Raw genomic sequence first — 19794 nt, forward strand, 5'->3', positions numbered from 1 at the left:
GCCTTTATAGCTTGGTGGCAGTGATTGAAGAACTTTGTCAATGACACTATGATAGGTCCATTTTGCATCATGTTTTCTTACTGTTATTTATAATGTTTTTATCCATAATAATGCTTTTTGGAGTAATTCTAATGCCTTTTCTCTCATAATTTGCAAGGTACACACCAAGAGGGAGAATTCCGGCAGCTGGAAATCTCGACCTGAAAAAGCTACGTCAGGCTACCTATTCCGCACAACTCCAAATGAGCTGAAAATTCACGGGGATTTTTTATGGAATATATAAGAATTATTGGAGCAAATAACTACCAGAGGGGGGCACCAGGTGGGCACAACCCACCTGGGCGCGCCAGGGCCGCCTGGCGTGCCCTGGGGGGTTGTGGCCACCTCGGCCCACCTCCGGTGCCCATCTTTTGGTATATAAGTCCTTTTGACCTAGAAAAAAAATAAGAGGAGGACTTTTGGGATGAAGCGCCGCCGCCTCAAGGCGGAACTTGGGCAGGAGCACTTTTGCCCTCCGACGGAGCGATTTCGCCGGGGGAACTTCCCTCCCGGAGGGGGAAATCATCATCATCATCACCAACAACTCTCCCATCTTGGGGAGGGCAATCTCCATCAACATCTTCAATAGCACCATCTCCTCTCAAACCCTATCTCATCTCTTGTGTTCAATCTTGTTATCGGAACTATAGATTGGTACTTGTGGGTGACTAGTAGTGTTGATTACATCTTGTAGTTGATTACTATATGGTTTATTTGGTGGAAGTTTATATGTTCAGATCCAATATGCTATTTAATACCCCTCTGATCTTGAGCATGATTATTATTTGTGAGTAGTTACCTTTGTTCTTGAGGTCACGGGAGAAATCATGTTGCAAGTAATCATGTGAATTTGATATGTGTTCGATATTTTGATAGTATGTATTTGTGACTCCCTTAGTGGTGTCATGTGAACTTCGACTACATGACACTTCACCATATTTGGGCCTAAGGTAATGCATTGTGGAGTAGCAATTGGATGATGGGTTGCGAGACTGACAGAAGCTTAAACCCCAGTTTATGCACTATTCCGTAAGGGATCGATTGGATCCAAAAGTTTAATGCTATGGTTAGAATTTATTCTTAATACTTTTCTCATAGTTACGGATGCTTGCAGGAGGGTTAATCATAAGTAGGAGGTTTTATCAAGTAAGAACATCACCTAAGCACCGGTCCACCCACATATCAAATTATCAAAGTAGCGAACACGAATTAAACCAACATGATGAAAGTGACTAGATGAAATTCCCGTGTACCCTCAAGAACACTTTGCTTATCATAAGAGACCGTTTTGGCCTGTCCTTTGCCTCAAAAGGATTGGGCTACCTTGCTGCACTTTTTTTACTATTATCGTTACTTACTCGTTACAAATTATCTTGCTATCAAACTACTCCGCTACTTACAATTTCAACACTTGCATACATTACCTTACTGAAAACCACTTGTCATTTCCTTTTGCTCCCCGTTGGGTTCGACACTCTTACTTATCGAAAAGAGCTACAATTGATACCCTATACTTGTGGGTCATCAAGGCTATTTTCTGGCGCCGTTGCCGGGGAGTGAAGCGCCTTTGGTAAGTGGAATTCGGTAAGGAAACATTTATATAGTGTGCTGAAATTTATTGTCACTTGTTACTATTGAAAACAATCCTTTGAGGGGTTTGTTCAGGGTATCTTCACCTCGTCCAGAACCACAATTAGCTACCCCTCATCCTACTGCACCTACTGAAAATATTGAATATGAAATTCCTTCGGGTATGATAGAATAACTACTAGCTAATCCTTATGCAGGAGATGGAACCGAACATCCTGATATGCACTTGATATATGTGGAACAAATTTGTGGATTGTTTAAGCTTGCAGGTTTACCCGGGGATAAAGTTATGAAGAAGGTTTTCCATTTCTCTTTGAAGGGAAAAGCATTGGCATGGTATAGGCTATGCGATGATATTGGATCATGGAATTGGAATCGTTTGAAATTGGAGTTCCACCAAAAAAATTATCCTATGCATCTAGTTCATTATGGTCAGAATTATATATATATAACTTTTGGCATCGTGAAGGAGAAAGTATCGCTCTAGCTTGGGGGAGGCTTAAGTCAATGTTATATTCATGCCCCAATCATGAGCTCTCAAGAGAAATCATTATTCAGAATTTTTATGCTCGGCTTTCTCGTAATGATCAAACCATGCTTGATACTTCTTGTGTCGGTTCCTTTATGAAGAAGACTATTGAATTCCGATGGGATCTTTTGGAAAGAATTAAACGCAACTCTGAAGATTGGGAACTCTACAAAGGAAAAGAGTCAGGTATTAAACTTGTATATGATTGTGTTAAATCTTTTATGGATACCGATGCTTTTCAAAAGTTTAGCACTAAATATGGACTTGACTCTGAGATAGTAGCCTCCTTTTGTGAATCATTTGCTACTCATGTTGAACTCCCTAAAGAGAAGTGGTTTAAATATCACTCACCTATTAAAGAAGAAATTAAAGAATCAGTACCAGTTAAAGAAGAAACTATACTTTATAATGTTGATCCAGTTGTTCCTTCTGCTTATATTGAGAAACCACCTTTCCCTGTTAGGATAAAGGAACATGCTAAAGTCTCAACTATGGTTAACAAAAGCTATATTAGACACCTAAACCTGATGAACAAATTAAAGTTGAACCTAGTATTGATATGGTTAAAGATCTCTTAGAAGAAGATATGGATGGGCATGTTATTTACTTCTCTGAAGAAGCTGCTAGAATTGCCAAACCTGATAAGAAAGATAAACATAGACCCGTTGTTAGCATGCCTGTCATCTCAGTTAAAATAGGAGATCATTGTTATCATGGTTTATGTGACATGGGTGCTAGTGTGAGTGCTATTCCTTACACTTTATATTAAGAAATTACGAAAGATATAGCACCTGCAGAGTTAGAAGACATAGATGTTACTATTAAACTGGCTAACAGAGACACCATATCATCATTTGGGATTGTTAGAGATGTTCAAGTCTTGTGTGGGAAAATAAAAAACCCTATTGATTTTCTTGTTCTTGGTTCCCCACAAGATGACTTTTGTCCCATTATATTTGGTAGACCTTTCTTGAATACAGTTAATGCTAAGATAGACTGTAAGAAACAAACTGTTGGTGTTAGCTTTGGTGATGAGTCTCATGATTTTAATTTTTCCAAGTTTAGTAGAAATCTTCATGAAAAAGAATTGCCTAGTAAGAATGAATTAATTGGTCTTGCTTCTATTGTTGTACCACTGATATGTCTCCAACATATCTATAATTTTTGATTGTTCCATGATGTTATATTATCAATCTTGGATGTTTTATAATCATTTTATAGTCATTTTATATCATTTTTTGGTACTAACCTATTGACATAGTGCCAAGTGCCAGTTCCTGTTTTTTCCATGTTTTTTACATCACAAAAAATCAATATCAGATGGAGTCCAAATGCCACGAAACTTTACGAAGATTTTTTATGGACCATAAGGAACAAGTTGGGCCCTGGAAGCACTTGGGGGAGTTCCAAGGAGGGGACAACCCACCAGGGCGCGCCAGGAGGCCCAGGCGCGCCTTGGTGGGTAGTGCCCACCTTGGGTGCCCCCCGGACCGCCTCTTTGCTCTATAAATACCCAAATATTCCAGACACCCTAGGGGAGTCGACGAAATATTCATCTAGCCGCTGCAGAGTCCAGAACCACGAGATCCAATCTAGACACCATCTCGGATGTGGTTCACCACCTACATTGGTGCCTCTCCGATGATGTGTGAGTAGTTATTTGTAGACCTCCGGGTCCGTAGTTAGTGGCTATATGGCTTCATCTCTCTCTCTTGATTCTCAATACAATGGTCTCTTGGAGATCCATATGATGTAACTCCTTTTGCGGTGTGTTTGTTGGGATCTGATGAACTTTGAGTTTATGATCAGTCATATCTTTTCATATCCATGAAATTTATTTGAGTTTCTTTGATCCCTTATATGCATCATCTCTTATAGCCTTGTATTTCTTCTCTGATATTTGGGTTTTGTTTGGTCAACTTGATCTATTTATCTTGCAATGGGAAGAGGTGCCCGGTAGTGGGTTCGATCTTATGGTGCTTGATCCCAGTGATAGAAAAGGGAACCGACACGTATGTATCATTGCTACTAAGGATAAAAAGATGGGATCTATATCTACGCAATAGATAAATGGATCTTGTCTACGTCATGTCATCGTTCTTATTGCATTACTCCGTTTTTCCATGAACTTAATACACTAGATGCATGCTAGATAGCGGTCGATGTGTGGAGTAATAGTACTAGATGCAGGCAGGAGTCGATCTACTAATCTTGGACGTGATGCCTATGTAATGATCATTCTTTGGATATCATCATAATTATTTGAGGTTCTATCAATTGCCCAATAGTAATTTGTTTACCCATCATTTGCTATCTTTCTCGAGAGAAGCCACTAGTGAAACCTACGGCCCCCGGGTCTTCTTCCTCATATATTTTCTTGAGATCTACTTTTCCTTTGCATTTTTATTCAGATCTATTAAACCAAAAATAAAAAATACTTTGCTGCACTTTTATTTTATTTGTGATCTATTATTTCAATGTACTACAATTTATGGCATCGTTACCCGAAAGGGATTGACAACCCCTTTAACACGTCGGGTTGCGAGGTGTTGTTATTTGTGTGCATGTGCTGTTTATGTTGTGTTGCTTGGTTCTCCTACTAGTTCGATAACCTTGGTTTCTTCACTGAGGGAAATACCTACTGTCGTTGTGCTGCATCATCCCTTCCTCTTTGGGGAAATACCGACGTAGTCCTAGCAGACAGGAGCTTTTGTGCCAAAATAGTCAGAGAGCAATCAAAAGGAATTTCTGGCACCGTTGCCGGGGAAGATCTTCTTCATAACCAGGTTCCTAATCACAAATCTCATCTCCTCACAATTTACATTATTTGCTATTTTCCTCTCATTTTCCTCTCCCCCACTTCACAAAATGTGCCGTTTTATTCGCCTCTCTTTTCTCATTCACCGTTTTCTTGTCAGATCTATCCTTTGCTTGCAATCATGAGTGATTTCGGTATGGCGCCAACAGATGATGGCCTAACCTCTAAGATAGGACGTACGAGCAATCTGGATGCCAAAACTTTTATCTTGGGGCAAGGGAACATTATGGGAAAATACCGTATGCAAGAATTTTTCAATTGTGTGGGAAATTTGAGTCTTGATGATGCTCCTATACATAAAACTACTATATCTTATGCGGATGCTATTTCAGCACTAGTTCTGAAACTTGAAAGTAAATTTATTTGTACCCATCCTACCTTGCAAAGATTGTTTTTTGAGCTCCCTGTTAGAAATAATCCTAGAGCTAAAAAGTTGGCCACTCTCGTTCTTATGAATGAGTTTGACTACATAATATGGGAAGCTAGGGAAATCTTTGACTTTTATCGTATGAATCGTGAAAAACTTGTGATAGATGAAATTCTTTACAATAGGGACTATGCTTTAAGACATTTGATTGGGGAAAATAAAATCTTTGATGAGAATCTTAAAAAGGAAGTCCTGGTTCTAGATATAATCCAACAAGTTTTCAATAATGTTAATCAACATTACTCTTGGATTGTTGCGGGAAATCAAAAGGGGTATGATGAAAACCAACTTAGGATTGCTAAGGCCTCTATGGATAACATGTTTTATGTTGTGTTTACAAAGCCTCATGATGAAAATACCTCTAAGAAAGTCAAGAAGAAGGATGGAAAAACTTAGATCCTTGCTTTATGCCTAGCTAAGGGCATAAAACTACAGCGCTTGTTGGGAGGCAACCCAATGAATAAAATTTATTTTTGCATTTTGCTTCCTGTTATTGTGTGTTAGCACAATTATGCTACTGTTATGATTGTGTTTTTATGTTTTAATTAGCGTTTGTGCCAAGTAAAGCCTTTAGGATCTTCTTGGATGATAGTTGTTTGATCTTGCTGAAAAAACATAAACTTTTATTCCCACGAAATTAATTTTCATCTTTTACCAGAGAGCGATAAAATACCCACTCCACTTCCAGTAGATCAATATACTTATTTGTCAGGTCGTCCTAATTTTTTAGGACTTTTGGAGTTACATAAGTATTCGAAATAGTCAGATTGCTACAGACTATTCTGTTTTGACAGATTCTGTTTTCTTTGTGTTGTGTGCTTATTTTGATGGCTCTATGGTTTTCTTTGATGGGTTTTTGCCATAAAAAAGTTGGAATACAATAGATATAATACAAAAAAAATATGAATTGGTTTGATACAGTACTTATAGTAGTGGTTTATTATTCTTATACTAACGGATCTCGCGAAGGTTTGGTTGAGTTTTGTGTGATTGAAGTTTTCAAGTTTTGGGTTATCTTACGATGGATGAAGGAAGGATAGAAGAGCCTAAGCTTGGGGATGCCCCGGCATCCCAAGCTATTATCCAAGAATGAGCAACCAACTAAGCTTGGGGATGCCCCCGAGTGGCATCCCCGCTTTGTTCCAACAACTATCGGTATTTTACTCAAGACTATATTTTTATTCGTCACATGATATGTGTTTTTCTTGGAGCGTCTTGTATGATATGAGTCTTTGCTTGTTTTATTTTGTGTTTTAAGTCATCAATCCTTGCTGGACACACCTATTTGAGAGATCCAAAATTATGTCATGACTTGTTAGAATTGCTCTCTATGCTTCACTTAAATCTTTTATGAGCTAGGACTTGCTCTAGTGCTTCACTTATATCTTTTTGAGCATGGTGTGCTTTGTATTTTTGAAGAAATGCTCTCTTGCTTCACTTAGATTTATTTGAGAGTTAGTAAAATTTTGAAGAAAATCTCTCTTGCTTCACTTAAATTATTTTGAGAGAAATAAATTTGTCATGCTCATGATCTTCACTTATATTTGTTTGAGCTTATGAAAAGTAACACATGAAAATTAGTCTCAAAGTGATAGATATCCAAGAAGGATAAATAAAATAAAAATTTCATGAAGATCATTGGACAAAATAAACTTGATTCTTAGTAATCGTTTTGAGATATGATGATGTGATATGTGAGTTATGTTGATGAGTAATTATGCTCTAGTAGGAATATTGGTGCTAAGGTTTGTGATTCCCGAAGCATGCACGTATAGCCTCTCGTTATGCTATGATGTTGGAGCATGATTTATTTTTTATTGTCTTCCTTATGAGTGGCGTTCGGGGACGAGTGATGGTCTTTTCCTACCAATCTATCCCCCTAGGGGTATGCGTAGTAGTACTTTGCTTCGAGGGCTAATAAACTTTTGCAATAAGTGTTGGGTTTCGTAGTAATTTCAAAAATTTTCCTACGCACACGCAAGATCATGTGATGCATAGCAACGAGAGGGGAGAGTGTTGTCTACGTACCCAACGCAGACCGACTGCGGAAGCGCTGACACGACATAGAGGAAGTAGTCGTACGTCTTCACGATCCAACCGATCAAGCACCGAAACTACGGCACCTCCGAGTTCGAGCACATGTTCAGCTCGATGACGATCCCCAGACTCCGATCCAACAAAGTGTCGGGGAAGAGTTCCGTCAGCACGACGGCGTGGTGACGATCTTGATGAACTAGAGCAGCAGGGCTTCGCCTAAACTCCGCTATAGTATTATCGAGGAATATGGTGGCAGGGGGCACCGCACACGGCTAAGGAATAGATCACGTGGATCAACTTGTGTGTTCTAGGGTGCCTCTACATCAGTATATAAAGGACCAAAGGGGGGGGAAGGCTGGCCGGCCACAAGGGGTGCGCCAGGAGAGTCCTACTCCCTCTGGGAGTAGGATTCCCCCCCAATCCTAGTTGGAATAGGATTCGCGGAGGGGGAAAAGAGAGAGAGGGGGCCGGCCACCTCTCCTAGTCCTAATACGACTAGGGGAAGGGGGAGGCGCACAGCCCATGTAGGGCTGCCTCTTCTCTTTTCCACTAAGGCCCATCATGGCCCATTTAGCTCCCGGGGGGTTCCGGTAACCTTCCCGGTACTCCGGTAAAATCCCGATTTCACCCGGAACACTTCCGATATCCAAACATAGGCTTCCAATATATCAATCTTTACGTCTCGACCATTTCGAGACTCCTCGTCATGTCCGTGATCATATCCGGGATTCCGAACAACCTTCGGTACATCAAAATGCATAAACTCATAATATAACTGTCATCGTAACCTTAAGCGTGCGGACCCTACGGGTTCGAGAACAATGTAGACATGACCGAGACACGTCTCCGGTCAATAACCAATAGCGGGACCTGGATGCCCATATTGGCTCCTACATATTCTACGAAGATCTTTATCGGTCAGACCGCATAACAACATACGTTGTTCCCTTTGTCATCGGTATGTTACTTGCCCGAGATTCGATCGTCGGTATCCAATACCTAGTTCAATCTCGTTACTGGCAAGTCTCTTTACTCGTTCCGTAATACATCATCTCACAACTAACATATTAGTTGTAATGCTTGCAAGGCTTATGTGATGTGCATTACCGAGAGGGCCCAGAGATACCTCTCCGACAATCGGAGTGACAAATCCTAATCTTGAAATACGCCAGCCCAACATGTACCTTTGGAGACACCTGTAGTACTCCTTTATAATCACCCAGTTACGTTGTGACGTTTGGTAGTACCCAAAGTGTTCCTCCGGCAAACGGGAGTTGCATAATCTCATAGTTATAGGAACATGTATAAGTCATGAAGAAAGCAATAGCAACATACTAAACGATCGGGTGCTAAGCTAATGGAATGGGTCATGTCAATCAGATCATTCTCTTAATGATGTGATCCCGTTAATCAAGTAACAACTCATTGTTCATGGTTAGGAAACATAACCATCTTTGATTAACGAGCTAGTCAAGTAGAGGCATACTAGTGACACTTTGTTTGTCTATGTATTCACATATGTATTATGTTTCTGGTTAATACAATTATAGCATGAATAATAAACATTTATCATGATTATAAGGAAATAAATAATAACTTTATTATTGCCTCTAGGGCATATTTCCTTCAGTCTCCCACTTGCACTAGAGTCAATAATCTAGTTCACATCGCCATGTGATTCAACAGCAATAGTTCACATCACCATGTGATTAACACCCATAGTTCACATCGATATGTGATCAACACCCATAGTTCACATCGATATGTGATCAACACCCAAAGGGTTTTACTAGAGTCAGTAATCTAGTTCACATTGCTATGTGATTAACACCCAAAGAGTACTAAGGTGTGATCATGTTTTGCTTGTGAGATAATTTTAGTCAACGAGTCTGTCACATTCAGATCCGTAAGTATTTTGCAAATATTTATGTCAACAATGCTCTGCACGGAGCTACTCTAGCTAATTGCTCCCACTTTCAATATGTATCTAGATTGAGACTTAGAGTCATCCAGATCTGTGTCAAAACTTGCATCGACGTAACCTTTTACGACGAACCTTTTTGTTCACCTCCATAATTGAGAAATATTTCCTTATTCCACTAAGGATAATTTTGACCACTGTCCAGTGATCTACTCTTAGATCACTATTGTACTCCCTTGCTTAAAACAGTGTAGGATATACAATAGATCTGGTACACAGCATGGCATACTTTATAGAACCTATGGCTGAGGCATAGGGAATGACTTTCATTCTCTTTCTATCTTCTGCCATGGTCGGGCTTTGAGTCTTACTCAACTTCACACCTTGTAATACAGGCAAGAACTCTTTCTCTGACTGCTCCATTTTTGAACTACTTCAAAATCTTGTCAAGGTATGTACTTATTGAAAAAACTTATCAAGCGTCTTGATCTATCTCTATAGATCTTGATGCTCAATATGTAAGCAGCTTCACCGAAGTCTTTCTTTGAAAAAACTCCTTTCAAACACTCCTTTATGCTTTACAGAATAATTCTACATTATTTCCGATCAACAATATGTCATACACATATACTTATCAGAAATGCTGTAGTGCTCCCACTCACTTTCTTGTAAATACAGGCTTCACCCAAGTCTGTATAAAACTATATGCTTTGATCAACTTATCAAAACGTATATTCCAACTCCGAGATGCTTGCACCAGTCCTTAGATGGATCGCTGGAGCTTGCATATTTTGTTAGCACCTTTGGGATTGACAAAACCTTCTGGTTGTATCATATACAACTCTTCTTTAATAAATCCATTAAGGAATGCAGTTTTGTTTATCCATTTGCCAGTTTTCATAAACTGCGGCAATTGCTAACATGATTCGGACAGACTTAAGCATAGATACGAGTGAGAAGATCTCATCGTAGTCAATACCTTGAACTTGTCGAAAAACCTTTTGCGACAATTCTAGCTTTGTAGATAGTAACACTACTATCAGCGTCCATCTTCCTCTTGAAGATCCATTTATTTTCTATGGCTTCCCGATCATCGGGCAAGTCAACCAAAGTCTATACTTTGTTCTCATACATGGATCCCATCTCAGATATCATGGCCTCAAGCCATTTTGTAGAATCTGGGCTCATCATCGCTTCCTCATAGTTCGCAAGTTCGTCATGGTCTAGTAACATGACTTCCAGAACAGGATTACCGTACCACTCTGGTGCGGATCTCACTCTGGTTTACCTGCGAGATTCGGTAGTAACTTGATCTGAAGTTACATGATCATCATCATTAGATTCCTCACTAATTGGTGTAGTAGTCACAGGAACAGATTTCTGTGATGAACTACTTTCCAATAAGGGAGAAGGTACAATTACCTTATCAAGTTTTTTACTTTCCTCCCACTCACTTCTTTCGAGAGAAACTCCTTCTCTAGAAAGTTTATGAATTTAGCAACAAAAGTCTTGCCTTCGGATCTGTGATAGGTGTATCCAATAATTTCCTTTGGATATCCTATGAAGATTTACTTCTCCGATTTGGGTTCGAGCTTATCATGTTGAAACTTTTTCACATAAGCATCGCAGTCCCAAACTTTAAGAAATGACAACTTTGGTTTCTTGCCAAACCACAGTTCACATGGTGTCGTCTCAACGGATTTAGATGGTGCCATATTTAACGTGAATGTAGCTGTCTCTAATGCATAACCCCAAAACGATAGTGGTAGATCGGTAAGAGACATCATAGATTGCACTATATCCAATAAAGTACGGTTATGACGTTCGGACACACCATTATGCTGTGGTGTTCCATGTGGCATGAGTTTGCGAAACTATTCCACATTGTTTTAATTGAAGACCAAACTCGTAACTCAAATATTTTTCTCCGTGATCAGATCGTAGAAACTTTATTTTCTTGTCACGATGATTTTCCACTTCACTCTGAAATTCTTTGAACTTTTCAAATGTTTCAGACTTATGTTTCATCAAGTAGATATACCCATATCTGCTCAAATCATCTATGAAGTTCAGAAAATAACGATACTTGCCGTGAGCCTTAACACTCATCGGACCGCATACATCAGTATGTATTATTTCCAATAAGTCAGTTGCTCGCTCTGGAGAACGGAGTCTTAGTCATCTTGCCCATGAGGCATGGTTCGCAAGCATCAAGTGATTCATAATCAAGTGATTCCAAAATTCCATCAGCATGGAGTTTCTTCATGAGCTTTACACCAGTATGACCTAAACGGCAGTGCTACAAATAAGTTGCACTATCATTATTAACTTTGCATCTTTTAGTTTCAATATTATGAATATGTGTATCACTACGATCGAGATCCAATGAACTTGTTTCATTGGGTGTATGACCATCGAAGGTTTTATTCATGTAAACAGAACAACAATTATTCTCTTACTTTAATGAATAACCAAATTGCAATAAACATGATCAAATCATATTCATGCTCAACGCAAAAACCAAATAACACTTATTTAGGTTCAACACTAATCCCGAAAGTATAGGGGAGTGTGCGATGATGATCATATCAATCTTGGAACCACTTCCAACACACATCGTCACTTCTCCCTTAACTAGTCTCTGTTTATTCTACAACTCCCGTTTCGAGTTACTAATCTTAGCAACTGAACTAGTATCAAATACTGAGGGGTTGCTATAAACACTAGTAAAGTACACATCAATAACATGTATATCAAATATACTTATGTTCACTTTGCCATCCTTCTTATCTGCCAATCACTTGGGGTAGTTCCGCTTCCAGTGACCAGTCCCTTTGCAGTAGAAACACTTAGTCTCAGGCTTAGGACCAGACTTGGGCTTCTTCACTTGAGCAGCAACTTGCTTGCCGTTCTTCTTGAAGTTCCCCTTCTTCCCTTTGCCCTTTTATTGAAACTAGTGGTCTTCTCTACCATCAACACTTGATGCTCTTTCTTGATTTCTACCTTCGTCGATTTCAACATCACGAAGATCTTGGGAATCACTTTAGTCATCCCTTGCATATTATAGTTCATCACGAAGTTCTACTAACTTGGTGATGGTGACTAGAGAATTCTGTCAATCACTATTTTATCTGGAAGATTAACTCCCACTTGATTCAAGCGATTGTAGTACCCAGACAATCTGAGCACATGCTCACTAGTTGAGCGATTCTCCTCTATCTTTTAGCTATAGAACTTGTTGGATACTTCATATCTCTCAACTCGGGTATTTGCTTGAAATATTAACTTCAATTCCTGGAACATCTCATATGGTCCATGACGTTCAAAACGTCTTTGAAGTCCCGATTCTAAGCCGTTAAGCATGGTGCACTAAACTATCAAGTAGTCATCATATTGAGCTAGCCAAACGTTCATAACGTCTGCATCTGCTCCTGCAATAGGTCTGTCACCTAGCGGTGCATCAAGGACATAATTCTACTGTGCAGCAATGAGGATAAACCTTAGATCACGGATCCAATCCGCATCATTGCTACTAACATCTTTTCAACACAATTTTTCTCTAGGAACATATCAAAATAAACATATGAAAGCAACAACGCGAGCTATTGATCTACAACATAATTTGCAAAATACTACCAGGACTAAGTTCATGATAAATTTAAGTTTAGTTAATCAAATTAATTAAAGAACTCCCACTTAGATAGACATCCCTCTAATCTTCTAAGTGATTACGTGATCCAAATCAACTAAACCATAACCGATCATCACGTGAGATGGAGTAGTTTTCAATGGTGAACATCGTTATGTTGATCATATCTACTATATGATTCACGCTCGACCTTTCGGTCTCTGTGTTCCGAGGCCATATCTGCATATGCTAGGCTCGTCCAGTTTAACCTGAGTATTCTGCGTGTGCAAAATTGGCTTGCACCCGTTGTAGATGGACGTAGAGCTTATCACACCCGATCATCACGTGGTGTCTGGGCACGACGAACTTTGGCAACGGTGCATACTCAGGGAGAACACTTCTTGATAATTTAGTGAGAGATCATCTTATAATGCTACCGTCAATCAAAGCAAGATAAGATGCATAAAAAGATAAACATCACATGCAATCAATATAAGTGATATGATATGGCCATCATCATCTTGTGCTTGTGATCTCCATCTCCTGAGCACCGTCATGATCACCATCATCACCGGCGCGACACCTTGATCTCCATCGTAGCATCATTGTCGTCTCGCCAATCTTATGCTTCCACGACTATCGCTACCGCTTAGTGATAAAGTAAAGCATTACATCGCGATTGCATTGCATACAATAAAGCGACAACCATATGGCTCCTGCCAGTTGCCGATAACTCGGTTACAAAACATGATCATCTCATACAATAAAATTCATCATCATGCCTTGACCATATCACATCACAACATGCCCTGCAAAAACAAGTTAGACGTCCTCTACTTTGTTGTTGCAAGTTTTACATGGCTGCTACGGGCTTTAAGCAAGAACCAATCTCACCTACGCATCAAAACCACAACGATAGTTTGTCAAATAGACTCCGTTTTAACCTTCGCAAGGACCGGGCGTAGCCACACTTGGTTCAACTAAAGTTGGAGAGACAGTCGCCCGCAAGCCACCTATATGCAAAGCACGTCGGGGGAACCGGTCTCGCGTAAGCGTACGCGTAATGTTGGTCTGGGTCGTCTCAACCAACAATGCCGCCGAACCAAAGTATGACATGCTGGTAGGCAGTATGACTTATATCGCCCACAACTCACTTGTGTTCTACTCGTGCATATAACATCAACATAAATAACCTAGGCTCGGATGCCACTGTTGGGTTTCGTAGTAATTTCAAAAAATTTCCTACGCACACGCAAGATCATGTGATGCATAGCAACGAGAGGGGAGAGTGTTGTCTACGTACCCAACGCAGACCGACTGCGGAAGCGCTGACACGACATAGAGGAAGTAGTCGTACGTCTTCACGATCCAACCGATCAAGCACCGAAACTACGGCACCTCCGAGTTCGAGCACACGTTCAGCTCGATGACGATCCCCGGACTCCGATCCAGCAAAGTGTCGGGGAAGAGTTCCGTCAGCACGACGGCGTGGTGACGATCTTGATGAACTACAGCAGCAGGGCTTCGCCTAAACTCCGCTATAGTATTATCGAGGAATATGGTGGCAGGGGGCACCGCACACGGCTAAGGAATAGATCACGTGGATCAACTTGTGTGTTCTAGGGTGCCTCTACCTCAGTATATAAAGGACCAAAGGGGGGGGAAGGCTGGCCGGCCACAAGGGGTGCGCCAGGAGAGTCCTACTCCCTCTGGGAGTAGGATTCCCCCCCCCCCCAATCCTAGTTGGAATAGGATTCGCGGAGGGGGAAAAGAGAGAGAGAGGGGGCCGGCCACCTCTCCTAGTCCTAATAGGAATAGGGGAAGGGGGAGGCGCACAGCCCATGTAGGGCTGCCTCTTCTCTTTTCCACTAAGGACCATCATGGCCCATTTAGCTCCCCGGGGGTTCCGGTAACCTTCCCGGTACTCCGGTAAAATCCCGATTTCACCCGGAACACTTCCGATATCCAAACATAGGCTTCCAATATATCAATCTTTACGTCTCGACCATTTAGAGACTCCTCGTCATGTCCGTGATCATATCCGGGACTCCGAACAACCTCCGGTACATCAAAATGCATAAACTCATAGTATAACTGTCATCGTAACCTTAAGCGTGCGGACCCTACGGGTTCGAGAACAATGTAGACATGACCGAGACACGTCTCCGGTCAATAACCAATAGCGGGACCTGGATGCCCATATTGGCTCCTACATATTCTACGAAGATCTTTATCGGTCAGACCGCATAACAACATACGTTGTTCCCTTTGTCATCGGTATGTTACTTGCCCGAGATTCGATCGTCGGTATCCAATACCTAGTTCAATCTCGTTACTAGCAAGTCTCTTTACTCGTTCCGTAATACATCATCTCACAACTAACATATTAGTTGTAATGCTTGCAAGGCTTATGTGATGTGCATTACCGAGAGGGCCCAGAGATACCTCTCCGACAATCGGAGTGACAGATCCTAATCTCGAAATACGCCAGCCCAACATGTACCTTTGGATACACCTGTAGTACTCCTTTATAATCACCCAGTTATGTTGTGACGTTTTGGTAGTACCCAAAGTGTTCCTCCGGCAAACGGGAGTTGCATAATCTCATAGTTATAGGAACATGTATAAGTCATGAAGAAAGCAATAGCAACATACTAAACGATCGGGTGCTAAGCTAATGGAATGGGTCATGTCAATCAGATCATTCTCTTAATGATGTGATCCCGTTAATCAAGTAACAACTCATTGTTCATGGTTAGGAAACATAACCATCTTTGATTAACGAGCTAGTCAAGTAGAGGCATACTAGTGACACTTTGTTTGTCTATGTATTCACACATGTATTATGTTTCCGGTTAATACAATTATAGCATGAATAATAAACATTTATCATGATTATAAGGAAATAAATAATATCTTTATTATTGCCTCTAGGGCATATTTCCTTCAATAAGTATATGCGTTCTTTATGACTAATGTAAGTAGATGGATTATACGCACCGAGGGAGTCCTGGATTAGGGGGTGTCCGGATGGCCGGACTATACCTTCAGCTGGACTCCTGGACTATGAAGATACAAGATTGAAGACTTTGTCCCGTGTCTGGAAGGGACTTTCCTTGGCGTGGAAGGCAAGCTTGGCGATACGGATATGCAGATCTCCTACCATTGTAACCGACTTTGTGTAACCCTAACCCTCTCCGGTGTCTATATAAACCAGAGGGTTTTAGTCCGTAGGACAACATACACAACAACAATCATACCATAGGCTAGCTTCTAGGGTTTAGCCTCTGTGATCTCGTGGTAGATCTACTCTTGTACTACCCATATTATCAATATTAATCAAGCAGGACGTAGGGTTTTACCTCCATCGAGAGGGCCCGAACCTGGGTAAAACTTCGTGTCCCTTGCCTCCTGTTACCATCCGGCCTAGACGCACAGTTTGGGACCCCCTACCCGAGATCCGCCGGTTTTGACACCAACATTGGTGCTTTCATTGAGAGTTCCTCTGTGTCGTCGCCATCAGGCTTGATGGCTCCTACGATCATCAATAGCGATGCAATCCAGGGTGAGACCTTCCTCCCCGGACAAATCTTCGTCTTCGGCGGCTTCGCACTGCGGGCCAATTCATTTGGCCGTCTGGAGCAGATCGAAAGCTACGCCCCTGGCCGTCAGGTCAGATTTGGAAGTTTAAACTACACGGCTAACATCCGCGGGGACTTAATCTTCGACGGATTCGAGCCACTGCCGAGCGCGCCGCACTGTCCCGACGAGCATGATCTAGCTCTGCTGCCGAACAGTGCCCTGGAGGCCGCACCCGCATCGGCTTCGACCCTTAATTCGGAGCCAACTGCGCCGATCGAGGATGGGTGATTGGACGCCACCTCGGGGGTTGCGATCCCAACGGCGATCGAGCCGAACACCAGCCCCGCACTCCGCGAGACTCATGACTCCAAGGAGCCGGACTCCTTTCCGGACTCCGAACCCTCCGCGCCCCTGCCGATCGAACCCGATTGGGCGCCGATCATGGACTTTACTGCCGCGGACATCTTTCAGCACTCGCCTTTTGGCGATATTCTGAAGACACTAAAGTCTCTCTCTTTGTCAGGAGAGCCCTGGCCGGACTACAGTCAGCAAGGTTGGGATGCGGACAATGAAGGAATTCAAAGCCCACCCACCACCCACTTGGTAGCCACTGTCGACGATTTAACCGACATGCTCGACTTCGACTCCGAAGACTTCGACGGTATGGACGCCGATGTAGGAGATGATGAAGAACCAGCACCTATCGGGCCCTGGAAAGCCACCTCGTCATATGACATATACATGGTGGACACCCCAAAAGAAGGAGATGGCGATGGAACATCGGAGGATGACCCCTCCAAGAAATAGCCTAAGCGCCGGCGTCAGCGGCGCCGCTCAAAATCCCGCCAAAACAAATACAGCGATTCCAGCACGGGAGATAATAATACTCCGGAAAGTGCCGAAGAAAACCCCCTCCAGCAAGATTTAGCACAGGAGGATGGAGAAACCAGCCCTCATGAGAGAGCGGCTGACAGAGTGGTCGAGGACGACAATTATATGCCTCCCTCAGAAGACGAGGCAAGCCTCGACAACGATGAATTCATCGTGCCGGAGGATCCCGTCGAGCAAGAGAGTTTTCAGCGCAGGCTTATGGCCATGGCAAGAAGCCTCAAGAAAAAACAGCAACAGCTTAAAGCTGATCAAGATTTGCTAGTCGACAGATGGACTGAAGTCCTTGCGGCCGAAGAGCGTAAACTCGAACGCCCCTCCAAGAGCGACCCAAAGCGCAGGTTGCTACCTTGATTAGAGGAGTAAGCACTTAAACCTACATCACCAGCACTCGATACGGCCGATCGGCCACCTCGTGGCCGCGATAGAGAGGCCTCTTGGCCCTCCACTCAAGCCGCACCCCGTACCAAGGCACAGGAAAATGTGCCGGACCTGCGAGATATGTTGGAGGACAAGGCAAGGCAAACAAGATCGATCTACGGATCGCGTGGGCGCCCCACGACTCGAGACGGTAATCGTCACGCCGGCCACAAATTCGGCAGGGCCGAACACAGTAGACAAAGCTCATTGGAGCTACGTCATGATATAGCCCAGTACAGAGGCGCCGCACACCCACTATGCTTCACAGACGAAATAATGGATCATCAAATCACCGAGGGTTTCAAACCCGTAAACATCGAATCATATGATGGCACAACAGATCCTACGGTATGGATCGAGGATTATCTCCTTCATATCCACATGGCCCGCGGCGATGATTTCCACGCCATCAAATACCTCCCACTCAAGCTTAAAGGACCAGCTCGGCATTGGCTTAACAGCTTGCCAACAGGATCAATCAGTTGTTGGGAGGACCTGGAAGCCGCATTCCTCGACAATTTCCAGGGCACTTATGTGCGACCCCCAGACGCCGATGACCTAAGCCACGTAATTCAGCAGCCAGATGAATCGGCCAGGCAATTCTGGATGCAGTTCCTAACAAAGAAAAATCAAATAGTTGACTGTCCGGACGCAGAGGACCTAGCAGCCTTCAAGCACAATATCCGTGACGAGTGGCTTGCCCGGCACCTAGGACAGGAAAAGCCGAAATCTATGGCAGCACTCACGACACTCATGACCCGCTTTTGCGCGGGAGAAGACAGCTGGCTTGCTCGTAGCAACAATATGACCAAGAACCCTAGTAATTCGGATACCAGGGACAGTAGCGGCAGGTCGCGTCGCAACAAGCAGAAGCGCCGCATTAACGGCGACAATGCTGAGGATACGGTAGTTAATGCCGGATTCAGAGGCTCTAAATCCGGTCAGCGGAAAAAGCCATTCAAAAGGAATCCTAGGGGCCCGTCCAGTTTGGACCGAATACTCGACCGCTTGTGCCAAATACATGGCACCCCCGAAAAGCCGGCCAATCACACCAACAGGGATTGTTGGGTGTTCAAGCAGGCAGGCAAGTTAAATGCCGAAAATGAAGACAAGGGGCTGCATAGCGATGACGACGAGGAGCCCCGGCCGCCGAACAACAGTGGACATAAGGGTTTTCCCCCACAAGTGCGGACGGTGAACATGATATACGCAACCCACGTCCCCAAAAGGGAACGGAAGCACGTGTTAAGGGACGTATACACGGTAGAGCCAGTCGCCCCAAAGTTCAACCCATGGTCCTCCTGCCCGATCACCTTTGATCGAAGGGACCATCCCACTAGCATCCGTCATGGCGGATTCACCGCATTGGTTCTAGAACCAATTATTGACGGATTTCATCTCACTAGAGTCCTTATGGACGGCGGCAGCAGCCTGAACCTGCTTTACCAGGATACAGTGCGGAAAATGGGCATAGATCCCTCGAGGATTAAGCCCACCAAAACGACCTTTAAAGGCGTAATACCAGGTGTAGAAGCCAACTGTACAGGCTCAGTCACACTTGAAGTGGTCTTCGGATCTCCGGATAATTTCCGAAGCGAGGAGTTAATCTTCGACATAGTCCCATTCCGCAGTGGCTATCATGCACTGCTCGGGCGAACCGCATTCGCCAAGTTCAATGCGGTCCCGCACTACGCATACCTTAAGCTCAAGATGCCAGGCCCTCGAGGAGTAATTACGGTCAATGGAAACACCGAACGCTCCCTCCGAATGGAGGAGCACACGGGGGCCCTTGCAGCGGAAGTACAAAGCAGCCTCTCCAGGCAGTTCTCCAGTCCGGCCATTAAACGTCCGGACACTGTCAAGCGCGCCCGGAGTAACCTACAACAAGACCGCCTGGCACGTTCCGAGCAGGCGT

This window comes from Triticum urartu, chromosome 7A (assembly GCF_056163025.1).
Source record: "Triticum urartu cultivar PI428250 chromosome 7A, HENAU_Tu73, whole genome shotgun sequence".
NCBI lineage: Eukaryota > Viridiplantae > Streptophyta > Magnoliopsida > Poales > Poaceae > Triticum > Triticum urartu.